We start from the raw sequence: 16807 nt of genomic DNA, 5'->3' as shown, positions 1-16807 counted from the left end.
CTTTTAAAGTTCTGTGAAGGTGAGTCGAAGGATACGACACCGTGGTATTCACAGATAACATTCAAGAGCTGCATTTTGTTCTATGTCCCGAGTGACTTACCTGAGAGACACTGAGAGGCTGGAAGTTGGGCTGCAGAATTAATGAAGAATATTACAGGTGTTTATTTATAGGTGAGAATCAAATATGCCTGGGTTGACCAACAGTGACTCAGGGATTGTCAAATAGCAACATTTCAATGTGTTCGAGCAGCCCCGTGAAGAACTGGGTTAGCTGACTAAAAGATAACAGTGACTGGCCAGTCAGCATAAGCTGTGACGAGTTATATCATCTTACTTTACTAAATCCATAGTCTCAAAAGAGTTTAATCACAGTTGGATGACATAAAGCCAAATACAAATTGCCTTGCTTAGCAAAGACTGTCAGCTAACTTGCTTTTTTGATACCACATATGAACATTTGATACCACATATCATAAAGTGAACCATAGAAAGAACAAGAGAAGATACATAAACACAAATATTTGGAAAGTGTTAGGATTAACTATGGGGAAATACTTAGCAGAAACAGGGGAAGAAATAACTGTTAAAATTGAGAAAATCCTTTCTGATACATGCTGTATGCAAATCCTCTGATATTTGGATGCTTTGCTGCATTTCTGAAAAAACTAGAGAGCACCAAGCAGCAGAAAAATGCATTACAAAGAATAATGCTGCATGATCCAGGAACTGGACTGGATGATCTAACTGGACACTCATTTCTAGCAATTTTTTTCCTTGGAAGTACTACTACTTTTGCTAAAAAGCTGGCACCACTAAAAACAATAACAAAACCCCTATGTCTTTCCTGTCTCTGGTCTTTTTTTTAAAAATTATTTTATTAGGAATTTTATCAAAAAGCATCTTTAGGATTTTAACTTATTTAATGATGATAGGAAGCACCCTAATGTCTATTGTATAAGCATTTTTGTTGACTAGCCTGGGCAAAATTAGTATCAGTAGCATTTACATTGTTCTATAAATGGCCTGAGCAAAATCTCATAACAAATCCACAGTGTAGTCGGAACTCATCTGTTCTTTGCACTTCCTACTTTGCAGATGAGACAGTCTCAAAAGACAGGGTAGGCTGAAGACTGGTTGGACAACTCTATAAGTGAAGTCTCAAGACTCTTGTCATTCTAGCTGTCTAAATTACTTAAACAGGACTCAGAGGAATTTAAAGGGGAGAAACGACATGACAAACAATTATATTCTAACACACTATTTATAACAATGCCCTTTCAGATTATTGTTCCACTCAGACTGACACATTACTGTAATCCCAGGGATGAATCAAGGGACTTAGAGTTAGATCATGCACAGCTTGTAGGCATAAAAAAAATACGAATAAAGAACTGACATTCAGGAAATATAGAGCGACTCAAGGATAAATTCTGCTGGGATGAGCTTAATTTATCAATGTCAATAACAACGGTGAACACATCGCAAGAATACATGCATATTAATTGAAAATAACTCAGATTAAATCACTGCAGTTTGACATTTTGAGATAGGCACTTTATCTTTTCAAGAAAGAGAGCACTATAAAATCTTTAATCTGAAAACACATCTTAATTGCGTGTTATCACCTCCTAATTGCTTCTATATTATATTAAACATTTTGCTAATTACTAGCCTGATCATGGTGTAAATAGCTTGAGGCTAGAGCTCATAACCAGCTGAAGACAACTGGGCACAATGAGGGCCACAAAGAAGTTTATCACTTCGGTGTATTATCGCGGACTTCCATCATTATCAGTGTCTATCACTCTTTATCTCTGCTTCCCTTGTGAGATAAAGAAGAGAGACAATAATGTAGATCAGAGGTTGGGTTGCATTTCAGTTAATCCATCTATTTCTAGCTCTAGATTTCTAATATTCCCTGGGGACAAAAGTTGTCTGCCTACTGCTGTCACTAATCTACTGCTCGAAGACTGAGGCCAGAATGCTATTTGCTCTACCACAAGACTGGGTAATGGAGGCGCTCCCGGACAGCTGGAAGTGTGTGCTGCATCCGAAACCAAAGGACATGGATGAAATACGTTGCTGTGAGCAATCTACCCACTTAGCTTCAGACCCCAAGTAATACACAGATGATACAAAGGGAGTATCTGAGGCAGCAGCTTGTGAATTAATAAGAAAATTATTTACGTACAGGCAATAAAAATGCTCCTACGAAACTGTCAGGTGACCCAGCAGTGCAGGCAGTCACTCAGGCAGCAACTAATAATTTAGGTACAGCAATTGTTTAAACAATTACCGTTATCTGAAATGAGTCAACCAAAACATAATTGTTGCAGGTTTCTTGAAAGAAAAACAATTTTATCTAACATCACATTTAGGAATTAACTGACTTTTTGGGTTCCAAACTGCAAGGTAAAAAATGACTTTGTAAAAAATGACTTGCATTTCCCAAAGGAACAAGCCTTAAGTAGGAATAAATCAGCACACAGGTAAACAGCTTTTCTCACCGTCTCCTTGGCAGAATATAAGTTTGGTCAATGCTAAGAGGATGTGCCGATGTGTGGTCTGTGCGTTTTGCTCTCTGTGTTTAAAATTAGATTTTGACTACAGCTACTTTGTCAGGGCTTGCTGTAAGACGCCAGAGGTCCAAGTTCATATCTGTTAATAAAAGCTTACTTTTTTTGTCTGTCTTTGCACTGTGGCAACAGCAAAGAATTTATACCTGGAGCTCCATTTGCTAGATGGAAAGACCTCACAACTTTTACTAAGCAGAAAGTTTATAAGTCAGGCAGGAAGAAACAGACTGCAAATGAGGGAATATGAAATATGGATGAATTTAGGCCTGAGTCACAAGATGCACAAACAGAGCATTCTCAGCTTCAAACCTTTTGTATTGGAAGACCATGTTTACTGAAATTGTACATAAGTAATTAATCAGAAAGTAATGCTCAAATCTGAAGAAACATTCTATCTTCCCCACAGAGAAAAATGCCTAATTGATGGGATAAGTGACACTTTCTCCAGTGAGATAAGAAGTACTGTCCCTGATTAGCTCATTGCCTTCCATATTCCCTCTCACACCTCCTGGACACAGCTGTGGGTTAGGTTTTTTTTCTACTCCAAGAAGTATATCACTCACTGTTTACCTAAACTCCTGATTTTCAAGAACAACATAAAATAAGTTGGAGAAGTGGACAGTGCCCCTGTCCATGGCAGAGGGTTTGGAACTAGATGATCTCTAAGATATTTTCTAACCCAGACTATTTTATGATTGTATGAAACAAGAAGTGCTAACACCATCCCTTTGCACTACCTGTGTACCATTGGACTTGCTGCCACAGGTGCTGCCAACCTCCCAGGGTCTGTCTCTCTCCTCTCCTGTGCCTGCTGCACCCCCTTGGCCATTCCATCTCTGTAACACTCTCCCATGGCAGCTTGATCGATCCCTTCGGTGACATGAGCTTCAGGATGACATTGAGAGGAATCCAGGGCTCTCAAAGACTTTGTGTCAAAGCTTAAGCAACTGGGTTTCTTGTTAAAAAAAAAAAAAAAAAAAAAGAGGAATGAAATAAAGCACAGCTATCCTGAAGCAAGCAATGATGCACAGCTGTTTTATTGCCTGGTACAGGTAAAATATTTTCAGGGAATATATTCTGCCTTTTAAAGAGCCCGGGGCAGAAGGCCCTGGATTTGTTTCAGCTGCCAGAATCCTCTTACTCTTTCAGTTTCCTATTATCTTTATTTCCTTCTTTCTTTGTTTCTAGGCTGTGTCTGTTTAAAGTGTCTCATACTCTTTCTTCAGCTCCTAAGCAGTTTTTATAGGTGCCTGTGTTCCCTCCAAGAATTCCTTAAATTGTCACTTCCTCTTATGGCTATGGGAAAGCCATGCTGTATTCATGTCTTCCTTTGTATCCGAAGTGAGGAGAGGGAGATATTTCCCAGAACAATAAATATTCTGCCATAACAGGTTGGTGCAAGGCTGGGCCCCCTGTGTGGTGGTAGGCAATTTCAAGAATACCTTGTACTTACATGAAAGGGTGCACACAACTTAAAGGAAAGGCTGTACCACAAAATACACAACTTCCAAGGGCTCATTTCTGCAGTTGTATTTTAAGCTCGTGCTACAGATGAGTTTTATGATATTTGCTTGTTTGTGTTTTCTCCTCTGTGTTAACGTATATTATCTCCACAGCCACTAATTCTTGATATAAATGATGCTAAGCAGTAAAGTATGGTCCATTAACTTGATTTTTAAAAGTATCTAAAATTTACGCAGTGATTTAAATAATAATATAAATTATATAAAGTACGTGCAGCAGCAGAGGGTACGGCCTCCTAAACAGAATGAATTTCTCCTTGGAGAGCACTGATTAGTTCATTTTTCCTAATGAATCTTTCGTTGTAGTCAGAAGTTCCTTTTTTTCCCCCTCACTGTCTCACTTATGAAGCATGCATATGTATATATGTATGTTCCATTTATATATTTGATAGCTAGATTAAGTAATATCCTACTTCACCTCCAGAAAGGGCACAGCACTTCTCAAGGAGGCAGCTGCATTTCTTAGGAGGGGGAAACTGAGGCCAAGGCACTCCACCCATAGATCCTCAACCTGCTCAATCTATGGGCCAGCCACTTCCAAGCATATAATTCATGGCTAAAAAACACTCTGCAGAAAAGTGGATAGATACTGCTGCTTCTCTCAGTGCAATTTATTGTTGAGGCCAATTAGAAAGTGTTACCCCTTAAGACTGATGCAGCCCTGTCAAAAAAGTGCAGCAGATGGTTTTGCACTGCCTTCTCCAGCATCTAGTGATGCCCTCCTGCTTCAGCTCTCCCCTCACTCTGCGTATTCACACTATTCTCCCCCAGGGCAGGGTGAAGGAGAGAGAAGTTCCCCGTTCCCTCATAAGTGCTTTACGTGCTCCTAGAAGACAGGCTGCCATCTGGCCTAATGAGCTTTGGAACAAACTGCCTTTAAGACAACTTTCCTTTACCTGCAGTGACGCTCCTTTGGTGGTTGTTTACCAGCACCCCGGTCAATTAGGCTGTAGTTTAAGATGCATCACAGTTGTTGGTTTTTTTCCCTAGAAATATCAATGTAGGTAGTGTTTTCCAATAAGTGGACATTAATTCATGCTGAATTACAGTGGGATTCCCAAGAAACTATGTATGAATACTGAAAGAAATCATTATGATTAATGATATAATTTATATGTGCATGTTGATGAAAGAATCATAATCTAGAGTAAATTAGTAGAGATTTATGTACTAATAATTTTGTTGTGCTCTAAGGTCCAGATGAAAACCAAGTAAGTGATGTTGTATTGACAGCCAGTTCATATTAGCATATCTTAAAGGGATAGTATAATAGTATCAAATAAACAATTTCTAATGCATATTAACTCCATTTAACTTTTTTCCCCCCTCCCATAATCTATATTTATGGCATTGATAGGAGTAAAGTTTCATCCCTTTCATCTTCACATACATGCCAAAGAGTCAATGTGAATGAGATGACTGAAAAAATTTAAACATAAAATAACTGACTTTTAAAAGAGAACAGTAAATTAACTGACCTGATCCATCCATGTACTTCTGAGTGCGTGAAGGCCATGTGGCTGCATGCAGGGAAGAAGAATTTCATGCCTTTCAGGACAGCTGGTGCAGCTCTCCCCAAATCCCACGGTGTCCCAGGTCAGTGCCCAGGACAGCCATGGCAGCACCCTACACACCCCCGGCCACCCTCAGCGCTGCAGACGGCGGCGCCTCGCCGGCCATCACAAATGCACAGCACAGTCTTTGATATCTTAAATGCAGCCTTTATTGCTTACTGCAGATAATGCAGCCCTGCATCGGGAGAACTGAGGCCAAGAAGTGAATTCGTGCTTAGTTTTCCATACAAGAAAACACCAGCAGAAGCATCTTTCTTACTGGCAATATTTTTTCAAGTGCTTATTGCGTAAGCTGGAGCGCAACTGAAACTGAGGGTAGTATGGGCCTCTTCAAAACTGTGTGGCAGAGGCCATGTACCAGTGTCACACAGTCACCTTGTGGGGTTTGAAACACCAGCTCATGGTAAACACATAAAGTACAGTGCGTTACTTAATATTCTAAAGAGATGGCTGTGAATTGTTTTACATTAATCACTAAAGCAAATGTTTATAAAATGTATCTCTGTATAATAACTAACTGATCTTACCTCTGAAATTCTTATGCAAAATAGAAAGTGGAATGTAAGTGAAATTATCTGTTCCAATTTATTTTTAAAAACAAGGATAAATTGCTGACCTAGCAAAATCTGCAATATTTTTTTGCTAGGGTGCTTTTAGTACTTAATCATACTTTTCAAATATTTTTTTTTTAAAGAAGTGGTACAATCTCGTCAAAGTAGTCTTATCATTCTGTAATAAGATACATTATCAATCTATATCAACTCAGATGGAACTCCTCCCCAAGAAATTTAGAGCCTTAACTGTTTGCAGTTTTCAAGAAGGAAAACATCCCCTGAGCTATGTGTCCAAGACTGTAGTGATGTGATCCAAGAGCAGGACTACTACTGTACATTAGTAATTTAAACAAGATCCAGAATTTTTCCTCCCGTATTCTCCCTTTTAAGTTACGTATTTTAACTTTTTGCTGCTGGGGACATAGTTTTGTAGCACAAAACTGACTACTAGAGGCAACATTTAAATTTTATACGAGCTTGGATATATCTGTTCATAACAAAGCCTGCTGGAGGAATTAACTCTCTTCTACAGGGAACCCAATGCGAATTTACAAAGGAGAAATTACTAATAACAACATTTCTAATGAAAACCAGTCTGTGTCTAGCCATTTTACCTAGCTGTTACTTATGGAACCTGTAGCCACCACTAGACGTTATGCAGAATACCTAACTAATTTTCAAAATCCTCACTTAAACCTTAATTCAAGGGAAAGACCTCTTGATCTTACAAAAGGCATTATTGCCGGAGATTAAACTGCTTGATGCTATGTATTGTTCTAGCTGTAGTCAAGAGGGAATATTAATTGAGATGTTCCATGGATTACAGTGTATATTCCACAGTGGTTCACATGTTTCCTGGTGGTCTTTCCAACAGGAATAGCATAAATGAGGGGAATAAGACGGATCATTTTGAACCTTAGTTGTTAAGCCATTGTTCTGTTGTGCACAAAAGGTAATGCTTGGTTGATTTGCTTTATTTCTGAGCTGTTCTGATTTTTTCCCTGTGCACCTAATCTCTGCCACTTCCTCTGTGAGTCATCAGCAGCTGGACCCAGTGAAACCACAGGAACTAGCTCCTGGTAAAGAGCTCTAATGGTGCTATTACTCAAGTTCAATTCTCTTTAAGCCTAGTAAAGAAGCATCATGAGTCATATGGTACAGACAAGAGTTCTTTTGCATTTGCTTCTTTAGGAAAATCAAAACCCATGCCTTGCTTTTTCAGAGTGATTACAATGGTTGTCTCTTATACCTATCTCACTCTGCCTGTCCTTTGCAGCAACGAAGTGTCATTTTCCTTTCGATTCTTCATTATTTTTTTCTTGTACTGTTGCAGTTGCACCGCCTATAATTTAAAGACAGTTCTTAAAAATGAAACAAAACAAAAATTCACCATCATTTAGCTCTCTCCTTTCGGGTCGTTTTCATTGCACAGAAGTGCAATGTGACTCACACCTCCGATTCAGCTGATTTGATTAGTTGTTGCTGCCATACACCTGCTGCTGTCACCACAGTAGTCTGTATTTGTGGCATACATTCCTGCTGTCTGACAGAACAGGTGGATATTGTATAGTAGATTGAAAAGAATGGTTTTAATCATAATTGTTCTGCATCCCTGCTTACACAAACTCAGCAAAAGGTGGGTCTATAAAATGAGTCTTGTGATTTGCCTTCAGTAAATAGGGTAGTCAAGTATCCTATTTTAAACTAAAGCCAAATTTTTAACTTCAGAAGAGAATAAACTCCTCAGATGAACTTTACAGTAAAATGGCTGGAAATTTTTTATAACTTTTTTTAATTTCTGATTCTCAGGCATTTCTATACAAGACAATTTGAAGACTTCAGAGAGCACTGGGGGATCTCTTTGACTCTTGGTAGGAGTTCCTTTCCTCTCCTGCAATTAAAACAAGTCATTCTTAACATTTAAAAATGGTCCTTATTAAAAGAATGTCTCAGTTATTATCCTCTCAGACTAGCGTTTTGCCTTCTGATGAAGTCTTGCATGCTGGTTGAAGGAGGTTTACTTGAATTGTAATGCAATGCTGCTCAGGGATGGATAGTCTGTGACAATCTGTAACACTAGGCAGCAGGAAAAGAAAGGGAGTTTATTTTTCAGTGTCGAATGGAGGGAACTATATGGCAGTTGAAAAAAATCTTCTTGCAAAGTGTAGGGGTACCTCTGACCATACAGGTCTTTGAATTATCCTTTAAACGTGAAATGGGAAGAACCTAAAATCCCACACACTTTCCGAGTCAAAAGTACTTCAGTGAAAAACTGAGGGACAGTACAAATACCATTTAAGTGGTAGGAAGAAATGGAGACCCCAAATACGGAAAATATGAAACCTCTCAAGGAGAGGTAAAATGCAATTGAAGTCTCTCTAAATCAGAGAGTTTATTTATTAGTACAGTTGTATTTTAATGAATTAAGAGCTCTAATACAGACACTCCCAAGTTGCAACCCACATATCACAAGAGACACACAAGAGTCTGCACCCTGATGTGAGCCCGTGTGGAGCTGCAGGCTGAGGCTGCTGTCACCACTGCTGCTGATGGCAGTACTTGGCAAGGAAAAGTTTGAAAATCATAGTCCTAAGGGATGAACAGTTTTCCCTCTCATTTAAGATAATTTTTAGGCAAGTAGTGCAGCTCATCTAAAGCACACACATTATTCCTCTGGTTTGAACAAAACCAAATGTTTTGATGTTTTCATACAATAAATGCCATCTAAATACCAATTTACCAGCAGTGCCAAGATTTAAAATTGATTACTTCTGCCTATTTCTCCAGCTAGCTATTAAATTTGCAGCAGATTGTAAATCATGGTTCTGCAGAGGAAAAATTCAACAAATATTTGAAGAAAATGTTGTGCACATTTTTAATGTGCACTTCAAATATGCAGATCTGAGGTGCTGTGTTACGGAAGAATTTTTCTTAAAGCAGGAAAAAAGCATAATGAGACAAAATTTTAGGCAGACTATGATTCTACATTTTGGAAGTTTCCACAAAGTTTTATGGCATCTATTTCAAATTAATATTTCATTAAACTAATTTCACGTGCTATCTTTAGAATGATTAATTTGATACGTTACTTCGGGTTCTACCTTTTGTCTATACAGCCCGCATTAGTGTTTTGGAATCATGCTACCAATGATTTTTCAACGCTCAGAGGATAGGATGGAACCGAAGAGCTTTCAATTTTCATCCAGTTCTAACAGATGTATTTGATTTATAGTAGAAGCTGGTTTCATATTCTTAAAAATGTTGTAAACAATTTGCAGCTGCTTGATTTTTTGATGCCATCATAAATATTCATGATCTTTTTCCAAGATCTACAAATATAAGGTGACCTTAGACAAAAAAAAAAAAATCAGACTTGGGTGGTACAGAGTGTTAAGTCATTGCTTTTTCACCTTTCTAATAACTACAGAGACAGCTGCAAAGTGTGAGCCCAACATCACATACAGGGTTTCTGGAAAATGTAGTGCCATGGATTTTAAACAGAAACAATGAAAAGCCACTGCACTAAAGCTATGTTAGCAGAGAGCCTGATGACACAGTTTGGCATAAACACATTGGCCTGGCAAGAAGTCGCTGCGTCTGTAATCAATAGCTCTGAATGTGACCTTTAATAACGTTAGTAAACATTTTTCAGCATGTCATAGCACAGTTTTCTGACCATAATGGAAAGGAAAGGGAATGACTGCTGGAAAATAGATGGAAGTATTAAAAAAAAAAAAAAAGAAAAGAAAAACTGGCAAATGGCAAATCTAACTATTCTGTTTGCAAACCTATTAAATTTTCAGCAAGTAAAACTGACACTAAAGCATACAAAAAATATTACATTGTGTCATATCTTATTACACAACAGGATATTGTATTATCATAACTTTATGTAACTAACAGGTACATTTTGCTCACCCTTCAGCAAAGCTCTCTCTGTTTCTTTACCCCCTTGAGATTTACTCCTTCACTATTTTCACAAACTATCTAAAACAGGTACATTTGTGTTTCAGGTGAAATTTTTATGTTTTTTAAGACTAATTGTAGAGAGTATATGGAGACAGTAATTGCATCAGTACCCCAAGCCAGTCAGATAAGATGGGGATGGGAAGGTAGGGGGTCCTGACTAAAATGAGAAGATGTAAGAAAAGACTTGAGAAGGTGAAATAATTCCACTCAGGAAGATGCAGGACTTTGAGGGTGTTGATCTTCAGTGGCATAAATTGCTTAAAGTGATGCTGAATTACACCGTCTTGCCTTAAACATTTGGGTCATCTGATATGTAATTTAAGCATGGCCTATGTGACTGAGATTTCTAATGATACATCTCAGCAAGTAATGACTAAAATGACACATTAGTGACAAAAACCAGGATTTGTCCCAAAATTCATAGAACACATTTTATACTAACGCATTTCATCCACAACACATCTTTTTCCTGGGGTATTCACAAGGTTTAAATAAATTACAGGTAATATTTTCATAAGTACACGTATGATTTAGAAATTCATACCCCATTTTTTAAATTGAAGGAAAGTGTTTAAAGTGATTTCAAAGGGATTGAGGTGATGAAACACTATAAAAAGAGTCCTACCAAGCTTCTCTTATGTTCAGTATCTGACCATAAATGCTTAGATGTCCCTTTGAAGGTCAGGGAGATCTAATGTATTAAGCATCCAAGTTGCTTTCAGAACAGTGAATTGGACCCCTAAATAACATAAGTGATTTCGAAAATGAGATCTAACAAAATCCTGTAGATATGCTGGGTTTAGTAAGGGTATCTGAAAGACTCACCTGGAAGTCTTAACAGCTTTAGAAGCCCTTGACAAAATCCTATAGCCTTTGTGTATCAACATCAGAATGTAAATTGAGTACAGTCCTGTAAACAGAAAGAATAATATAAGTTGATCTGTTTTTCAATGTTTATTCCCAAAATACCACGCAGCCTGAAAGAAAAGTTAAGAAAAATCCAAATAATTTCAGAATAATTCCCTCATACTCAGCAATATCAGTGTCATATGGCTCAAAACCAAGCAGCACAGTGAAAATTGCACCACAACAATGCCATCACTACTGCCTCTGCTTTCAGGTTTCAGAAAACTTGTATTAAGACTAAAGAGAAAACTTTCAGTCCAAATAAAGAGATTAAGAATAATCTACTGAGAACTGAAACAAGCTTATGTTTTGATATATTTCTATATTTCTTTTCTGATGTGAAGTCTTTTAAGAGAAGACAGCAACATATGAGTTATACATCAAACTGATTATTCATTTTTATAGGACTCAATACTCCAATATGAAAAGTCTAAATTTCTTTTTTCTCTCTGTGGCTTTAATACAATTTGTCTTATGCCTATAAAGCCTGGAGAACTGGTGCAATAAATTAAGGAAACATATTTGACAAATAAGTAGACATTTTCCAAGTCAATTTTTAACTGTGTATATCAAAATTTTTCATGACAGTGAACACTATTTAGACAACAGAATGATCTAAAGAAAGTGTTCATTGTTGGAAGAAAATTAAGGGAACACCTCTGCTTGATTTTCAATGACAATATCAGTCAGGTAAGTCTTATCCATCTGAGAGTGCTCTGCATGGTTGGATGTATTATTTGTTAGTGTTTCCTACACCAAACGTGGGAAGCATGAAACACTTGGGTAGAAATGTGGTTAATCTGGAACCATGCCTGGGTACCTTTATGATTTTTCCCCTTACGCACCTAAACCATACTTTTACAAAAGCTACTTTTGGAGCTGAATAAACTGCACAGAGAGATTTTTATTTTAAAATTAAAAAAAAATCAAACCCTATTCGCAGTAAGTCATATCCTTTTTACATTTCACAGACATGACATGTCATTAGGAAATGGTGCTACTCTTGGTTACATTGGCATGTCATGTTACAGTACATTAGAAAACATGATGTGCTGACATAACCATGCATGACCATTATCCGAATGACACGTTACATTCTGGCAGTTCAGAAAGAGGCACATTTAGGTCTCAGTACACATACTTTGCATATATCATAATCTACACATGCAAAGTGTAAAAGATTGGAAAAAAACAAAGGAAATAGTGCAATCATGAAGTTAAATCATGCTTTATTCAGTGTTCATCCAAATTCACATCTCAGTCTGCCCTTATATTGTACATGCAGAGTATTGAGCACAGTCCCTAATTGATCATTTATGCAAAACAAACCTCAAACAAATATAAATAATTATCTTTGAGTATTAGAAGAAAACAGAAGTACTTTTTATTACCTCCATAGCTGTTACAGTTGATCTTTATATTTTATTCGTTCTCGACTTTTGGTGTGCGTTAACATCTGGGACTCATCACACTGTCCGGCATTTCAACAGAAATGATGTCACTGGTGCCAAATACTTTGACAAACATGGCTACTGCATAAATCCAAAGAACTGAAAGACCAAACAAATTATGTTTACAATTAGAAACAAAATGAGTCGTTCGTACCATAAGTTTAAGTATGTTAAACACAGACTTTCTTTCCAGAAGGAAGACATTGACTGAAAACTGTAAAAGCAGGCAATTCTTTTTTTCTCCTCTCTTTGACAGTCTGGAGGAGCTTTTGATCTTCCAGTGTCCGTTACAACCTTGGGGAAGGTTAAGTTAACCCTTTGAACAAACACTCCTACCAGCATCCAATTCACTCAAAGTACCTTAATCACCAGCTAACTTGAATTCAAACTGCTCTAGAGAACATGAACAGACATAACTTAGCTCTGATGAAAAGGAGATTAAAAGGCCTGAATTTGATGTTGGCATGCACTGAGGGGCCCAAACTCCTGGTTTCAACTTTGGAGACACCAGGCAGTGTGATTTCATTGCACAGAAGTGTTGGTGCACAGTTGGCCAAGGTGCAATTTGTGTGCCAGTCGTGCAGAGACCCACAACAGTGACTTCCTCTTGCAGTGCTGATTGGAGGCAGTGTAGGACAGGACAGCATCAGAGGACAGCCCTGTGCAACTCTGTCATTTCCCACCCTGGTGGGGGAGCAGAGGTAGCAACTGCAGAAAGCACTTCAAGTGCCATCCCTTTTCTTCCTGTGCACCCATCCAAAATCGAGCAGGCTTTCCAAGAATTGTTTTGTTAAAGACATAATTCAAAAGGGAGTTATTCAACTCAGTATTGACCACTCCCACCAGGAATTCATAAAAGCAGCATGGTTTTACCAGTCTGACAGGGTAGAGATGCATGAGACTTCAAGGACACAGGTTTATCAAGCAGAATAGCACTATAAGCTCTGCATTTCTCTGCTGCCAGCGTGTACCTACCATTACAGGAGTTGTGATCAGTGATTTCTCCAAAAAGAGTGTAAACAAAAGAGGATGATAAAAGGAGGTAGAGAAGCACCAGTTTCTGCTAACAGGCCTAAACCTGGCACTGCAGCAGTTCCAAGGGGTGATAATTGCACGGGGAATTTCTGTGACATAGACACTAATTCACATTATATTCAGCTTAACCATGTAACCACCAAAGAGCTGTAAGCAAGATGGGATGTACATACCAAGATAAGTTTACTACCTAAAAAAGACAGACAATGATCTTAGCTGAGACTTGCCAATCTCTATTTAGAAAAGAAGATGTTCAACAGAAAGATGTATTTCAGCTAACATACAAAAGAAAAGATGAGATTCTAGTTTATAAATAAAATGGCAAATAACCAAAGAAATCGCAACATAGCAAAGGTGTCAGATAAGGATTTGAGTCCTTTAATCACACTGCTAATAAAGTTTAAATAAAATTAAGTCACCCATCATTTATTATACTAAAAGTACAAGTTCAAATATTAAGCTAAAGTATTACTAACTCAGCTTTCAGTTGGGTCCAAAAGCATTCATCTGCACTTGATATTGGTGAATACTTTCACACCAACAACTATTACTTTCAGCCCCCAGGTATAACATCTTGCACCCAGAAGCAGCAGGAACACATTGGTATTTTTTCCCACACGCAGGAATATTAGCCTTGATACAACTACAATATCTCTTTATGCTTAACCGTGCCAGTATTTCCCTTTTGCTTTCTACCACATGCCTTTGTATAAAATCCCTGTGATAAAATTAAAAGGACAAGGAGCTTTATAAAAATGAATAATCCTACTGAACATGCAATCAATTAACTAAAACATGGAGATGGATATTTTCTGAAAGCTCCTTACAGGCTCTAGACAAACACAGTGAGATAACAATGGAAAATTGTTTGGCTTACTAATTGTAACCAAATGTATGCCATTCTATCAAAACATTCTCAGGAGGATGTCAAAGACTTTTTAAAGTAAACATCTTGTGTCATCCTTTTACTGAAGTGAAACAAGGGTCTCCAATAAAAGTCCTACATATCAAGGACCCTCAAAGAGGTTTATATATGTATTACTGATCTTTGAAAATGCAGCTTGAGAGGTACATTAATAATTTCACCCAGCTGGGCAATAAACATTCTTGCCAAAATAATTATGGAAAATTACACAGACCCTTTTTAAAGAGAATAAGTTTCAAGAGGACAAAGTATAGACAGAGTGACTTCACTTTTTTTTTACAGCTGTGTTTTATGGAAAGCAATTTAGTGTGTAAAATCTCTGTCCTTGTAAAATACTCCAAAGAGAAGCCAAAATTCAAACCTGTTTGTAATGCAGAATTTTAAAATACTAGAAAAGTTTACCAGTGAGAAATAAACAAACCTCAACCAAATAAAAAAGCTTTTCACAGCTGAAGAAATAGATAAAATAGCAATGAACAGCTAAAGGCAAAGACTTTCATCAAGGTATACTTAAACCTTTAAATACAATACATGTCCAAGAGGAACTACCAAATAAAGCATTCAATCATTCTTAATTTGTGGATTACTGTGTTGGACTCCTCTGCTGAAAAGTAAAAACCAGTTAAAATCTCACATTTTTCAAAAGAACCCATACGTTGTAGCAATGGGTCCAATCTTGGAACTTACACTAGCAAAACATTCAAGAATATTCCTATCCAAACTTCACAGGAAAGCACGGTGCTTAAGCAAGTAAGCAAAAATTAAGAAAATGAAGGATAAACAGAAGTATTTTGATAGATAATAAATAAACTTGTTCTAGAAAAACTGTCTTTTATGGGTAATTCACAAAAAATTTCAAAGATTTTTGGAAAAATTATGAGAGATTGCTAGGTACTGACTTATTTCCCATAGTTCTCTATTAGTTCTGACATCTGAGAACCAAGGTTGCAGGGAATGTTCCTAAAACTATTGGGAAAACTAAGCTATAAGAGGCTGAGACTGCAACTGGCTGAATTACCAGCCTCAGGAAGGCAGGAATGCCATGACATTTGTTCTCCTTTTCATTTTCTTTCCTCCTTCTAGGCAGTGAACAGACTAAACTGAGAAGTACAGAAGTGTGAAAAAAATTGGGAACTTTCTTCTCGTCCTTTTATCCTTCAGAAATCTGACTATCTGCAAAAACAGAAGAAAAATCAAAGCACGACATAAAAGTTTTAGCATAAGAACAACTGGATAAGAGCAAAGGTCTCTCAGGCAGAGTCCTACTTCCAGCAGCAGCCAGTGGCAGAGGCGGGAGGAAGAGGAGAGGAACCAGGCTTGTACATAAAGATTCCTGTGCTTGGCTGTACTTCTCCAATCACTGGCTGCCAGCATGCTTGGACTTCCTTCAGTGGAGACTGCTCTAAGCCAGGATGTTTCACAGCTCCCTCATGGCCCTCTCAAAGGATAGTATGAGACAAAACAGAGATGACTATCAATGAGAGTAAAGAGTGATACCTGAAAGAAAATTCAGGGAGAAAAATACTCTGAGGCAATTTAGTTTTGAAGGTGAGACAAGGAAAGGGGTTTTAATTTTGTGCCTAGGCATAAGAATACAAGACACGCACGTGCCCCTCTGTACAGATGTTACAATTTATAATATTGTCTGTCCAATCCCATGTTTTGTCCACCTGCTGGCTTTTGCCTTGGACCACCCTCAGTCACACCCCTTGGGAACTGGGGATAGGGTCTCTAAGACCACCTCTTCATCAATCTTCATCTTCTTCGGGGTACAGGGGGCATATATTCACCCACTTCTTGACTGTACTTTTGCAGTTCAGGCCAGGATTAGATATCCTTTAACAGAAGATGCCTATCTTAAAGAGAGATATTTCTACTGGAATTTAAGGGGTAGAATTGATATGGGGAGCATGGAATGGGGTAATAGGGTTGGGGAATGTGTAAGAAACACTTAGTTTCTGTGCTAAGTGTAAGGGAATAAGTCGTGCTGCTTCTAAATCTACTTCTGCTATATAACTACTTATAAAGCTTGTAAAAATTAGAAAAATCAAAAAAAACAGATGGACCTTAAGGCATCAGAGTAAGAGGATATTCACTAGAAGAGCAGTCATTGCAGTGTGCTGGCTCAAGGACTAAACCAGAGAAGAGGTTCTTAACTCCCCATAAGGAATTGCAAATTGCAATTGTTCAGTCACTGAAGGCTGATTCAAAGGTCATATAGGTTTAGTGTACTGCCAAAGCACTGCAATGCATTTCTAATTGTAAAAATGTTAGTTGTGATTTAAAAAAAAAAA

At 37.7% G+C, this 16807-nt stretch overlaps 1 long non-coding RNA gene across 1 annotated transcript in view; it reads left to right on the top strand.

Moving 5' to 3' along the window:
• Nucleotides 1–16413, top strand: part of LOC108506608 — a 38775-nt gene extending 22362 nt beyond the window's left edge. Inside the window, exons 2-3 of the long non-coding RNA XR_001877812.1 lie at nt 8037–8098; nt 15597–16413. This is a non-coding gene — a long non-coding RNA (uncharacterized LOC108506608). The remainder of the gene's footprint in view (nt 1–8036; nt 8099–15596) is intronic.
• Nucleotides 16414–16807: the final 394 nt, after the last annotated feature.

This window comes from Lepidothrix coronata, unplaced genomic scaffold (assembly GCF_001604755.1).
Source record: "Lepidothrix coronata isolate B3197 unplaced genomic scaffold, Lepidothrix_coronata-1.0 Scaffold221, whole genome shotgun sequence".
Taxonomy (NCBI): Eukaryota; Metazoa; Chordata; class Aves; order Passeriformes; family Pipridae; genus Lepidothrix; species Lepidothrix coronata.
The sequence above is the reverse complement of the archived record's forward strand: the minus strand, read 5'-3'. Positions and strand labels throughout refer to the sequence as shown.